Source organism: Myotis davidii, unplaced genomic scaffold, assembly GCF_000327345.1.
Source record: "Myotis davidii unplaced genomic scaffold, ASM32734v1 scaffold269, whole genome shotgun sequence".
NCBI classification, from domain to species: Eukaryota; Metazoa; Chordata; class Mammalia; order Chiroptera; family Vespertilionidae; genus Myotis; species Myotis davidii.
The window spans coordinates 7,489,247-7,493,406 of record NW_006383008.1 but is presented as its reverse complement, the minus strand read 5'-3'; the positions used below and the strand labels follow the sequence as shown (position 1 = coordinate 7,493,406).

The 4,160-nt window shown below is 37.7% G+C and overlaps 1 long non-coding RNA gene across 1 annotated transcript in view; it reads right to left on the bottom strand.

Moving 5' to 3' along the window:
- Nucleotides 1–4,160, bottom strand: part of LOC107181578 — a 13,261-nt gene that overhangs the window by 1,943 nt on the left and 7,158 nt on the right. The window lies entirely within an intron of this gene.

Here is a 4,160-nt window from a genome sequence, read left to right as displayed (position 1 = left end):
TAGATCAACCGAAGGACTTGTATGCATGCCTATAGGCCTAACCAATGGACACAGACACCAGGGTGTTGAGGACATGAGTGAAGGTGGGGAGGGGGGGCAAGGAGGAGGAGGTAAGGACACATAGGTAATACCTTATCAATAAAGAAAAAAATAAAAAATAAATAAATAATTAGAAAAAAAATAAAAAGAAAAATCAACACTGAGTACTATGTTAAGTATGACCCTGACTTAAATTTTCAAATATGGCATTCCAATTTTTAATAAATATGTTTAGTTTTTAAAAGTTTTTTGAGGTGTCATATTTTATTCCATGAAAATCACCCATTGTAAGTGTACAATTCTATAACTTTTAGTATAGTTATAGTATAACCATCACCACAATAAGAATTTATTTTTAGCTTATTTTCTAATTTGAAATTTTCTATAGATGATTATTTTCAAGAGTAAATGATAAGGTATGCAAATCTAAGTAACTAAATTTTTATTGAGTTTTACTTGAGTAGCCAGAGGAGTTTCCTACACTGCTCTTTCAGATTCCTGTGTTTGGAGAGAAACACTGTGTCCAGATAATGTGGTTTATTATTCCAGTTCATCCTGTGGTTCCACTGTTACTGGATGTCCCCCCAAATGAATGACTACTCAGTAGTCATTTACCTCTCTAGGAGACCTGCATCTCATCATCACACATGGCAGCCCGTTAGCAAACATCTCCCAGCTTTCTGCCCCCTTCAGGTAGTTTTCCTATGTTTCCTCCTTAATTCCAAAGGCATAAAAGAAACTGTAAAACTGTCATTCTTGGAGCATGTGGTATCTTGCTTCCCTACAATGCCATCAGTTTGGCTCAAATAAATGCATAAAAATTCTCTACCGATTCTGAATTTTCTTACATTGATAAAGGCATTCAATAAATATTTATTGAATAGCTACTGTGTCCTATTTTAGACACTGACAACATAAGAGTAAACAAAAAATGACAAGGTCAAACAAATATTTGACAAATGAACATAATATACTAGTATAATGACAAGTAGTGATAAGTGCTATGGAGAAAATAAACCATTTAAAGGGAGTTTGGGAATGCCATTTTAAGTGGCATGTAAAGGGAATCTTTCTGAAGCACTTGACAAGAGCCTTGAATATAAAGTACAAGAGTGAGCCCTGCAAAGGCCCAGAGGAGAGTATTGTCAGGTACAGAGTCCAGCAAATACAAAGCTCCCAAGGCCAGGCCAGCTTGGCATGCTCAAGGAAAAGCAAAGCCAGTGTGTGGGGCTAAGAGAGTGTGAGAGAGGATACAAATGGTGAGAGAGGGTGTCAGAGGCCATGGTGAGCACTTGGCATTTTTCTCTGAGAATATGGGAAGTCATTAGAGGGTTTTGAGCAGGGTAGTAATAGGATCTAATTAATAATTTTAAGGATCTATGTGTAGAATAGAATGTTGGAGGTGTGGACATGGCAGAGGGAGCCCGATTAGGAGTCTACTAAAGTATTAGATGAGAATTAAACTTAGGTAGTAGCAATGAAGATGGGATAAATGGTCAGACTTGAAAACACATATATCTCAGATTTGCTGATGAATTAAATAGGAAATTGTGGAGAACAAGATTAAAGGACTGTCCAAGGTTTTGGCTTGAGCCAACGGAAGAGTGTCATTTAGTGAAATAGGGAACATGCAGGGATGAACCAACTTGAGGAAGGTGATATTTAAATTAAGATCCCTAAGAAGTGGGATATAGATAGAGAAATCCAAGGATTGAACACTGGGATGCTAAGAAAATGAAGAGGATTAGGCAAAAAAAAAAATGACTAAGAGAGGTAGGACAAGGTGGGAGCTAGAGACCAAAGCAGGAATAAGGAGAGGTGTTTAAGGAAAAGGGAGTGATCAATTGCAGAAAGGTCAATTTCAGTAGTTCCCTTACCCACAGCTTCCCACTCTGTGGTTTCAGTTACCCAGGGGCAACCAAAGTCCAAAAATATTAAATGGAAAATTCCAGAAATAAACAATGCATACATCATAAATGGCATGCCATTCCGAATAGCATGGTAAAATCTCTTGCCATCCCAATCAGAATGTGAGCCATCCCTTTGTGCAGTATCTCCATGCTGTAAGGTGTTTAGTTACTTACTAGCGGTCTGGGTTATCAGATCGACTACTTTGGTATCTCAGTGCTTGTGTTCAAGTAACCCTTATTTGACTCTTACAATAATGCCCCCAAAGCACAGAGTTATCCTCCGTATCTATTCTTTTCTCCTCTGCCACAGCCTCAGAGGAATCCACCATCATTATGCTTCCCCCATATCTATGCTTTTGTGTCCTCGGGGACAGCAAGAACTTAACAGCACTCCTAGTTCACATTTTCACACAGGGACATGAAAGCCCGAGATGAACACATGATGTGCTGATCAGAAGCCATGAAGGTCCAGTCCAGTGAGGCTGGAATGAGGAACTGGATCACTTGGTCTCCAGGCCAGCGCACTTCCACCACTCTGTGCAACTGTGCAAGGCTGCAATCAGTCTACCCCCGGCATGTCTGGTTACCCATCTCTAAAACCACCCTATTTGAGAGGGTGACTCTAAAGAGAAAGTGTCACCAAATCATGGAAGGGTTTTGGACAAGGAAGAGAGATGTCCAGAAGCAGCGGGAAGAGAAGGTTTAGGATTTGTGCTCAAAAGTGTACTTTCTGGAACAAAAGTATACATTTGTAACTCAAAAGTTCTGAAACAGTCTTTAGATCTTAGTTCTTGGTGGAAATCCCCTGTCCAGTTTGAGGAAGCTTAATTCCCCCATCTGTGTGAGAAAAAGCTGTTCCTTAAAAATAAAGCACAGCCTCTGAACCACGAGATGGTTTTGAAAGGTAAGTCTGTGTTGGGCTGGTGGGCCACTTCCTCTCAGAAAAGGCAGGGGAGAAGGCCCTGAGGCTGAGGAAGGAGATAATGTTCAAAGACTTTCACTAGAAAACAGTATTACAAAGTGCCAGGGCAGAACCTACAGAACCACAGAGCAACTATACAAGTTGTACAAATTGGTACCAGAGTAGTGTGTGCACCTGGCTAGATTGGTTAACATGTCTTTGACAGAAACCCTATCTTGATCTTTTTTAAAAAACAAAAACTCCCAAAAGGTCATCTCATTTAAAAATGTTACAAAGTGAGTGTTGACTTTCTCTAAAATACATATTTAAGATCTAGATTGCAGTCAGACATAAATCCTTTTAGAAAGATTCTAAGAGCACTGATTTTACTAATAATAACAAAAGTGAAATGTTCAGAATCACACATGGAAAGTTAAATGAGTTATTTCCTTTTCTAGTTCTATCTGGTTTTTTATATTGGATTCTATCTTTTTAAAGAAAAGGTGATGTTGAGTATCTCTTCATATATCTGTTGACCATCTGTATGTCCTCTTTGGAGAAATGTCTATTCAGGTTCTCTGCACATATATTTGGTTGGATTGTTTGATTTTTGATGTGGGGTTTGGAGGAGTTTTGTTTTGTTTTGTTTTGTTTTTTATGTTAAGTTGTATGAGTTCCTTACATATTTTTGATATTATCCCTTTATCAAATGTATTGTTTGTGAGTATCTTCCCCCATTCAGTAGGTTGTCTTTTCATTTTGTTGATAGTTTCTTTCACTGTGCAAAAACTTTTCAGTTTGATGTAGCCCCATTTGTTTAATTTTCCTTTCATTTCCCTTACCTAAGGTGACATAACCAAAAATATATTGCTAAGAATGATGCAGAGCTTACTGCCTATGTTTTCTCCTAGGAGTTTTATAATTTCAGGTCTTACATTTAAGTCTTTAATCCATTTTTAGTTTATTTTTGTATATGATGTAAGGAAGTGGTCTAATTTCATTTTCTGGCATGTATCTGTCCAGTTTTCCAACACCACTCATTGAAGATATTGTCTTCACCCCATTATACTAGTATATCCTTTGACATACATTACTTGACCATATAAGCAAGGATTTATTTCTGGACTCTATTCTCTTCCATTGAGCTACATACCTATTATGCCAATGCCATACTGTTTTGATTATTGTAGCTTTATAATATAGTGACCTCTTTCTCATAAAACTGTTAAATAAAAATTAATTAAATGAATTTGTCCATTCTGTTCTCTTTGCCTTCTCGCATCTATTTTCCCTAGCCCCCTATCTCCATT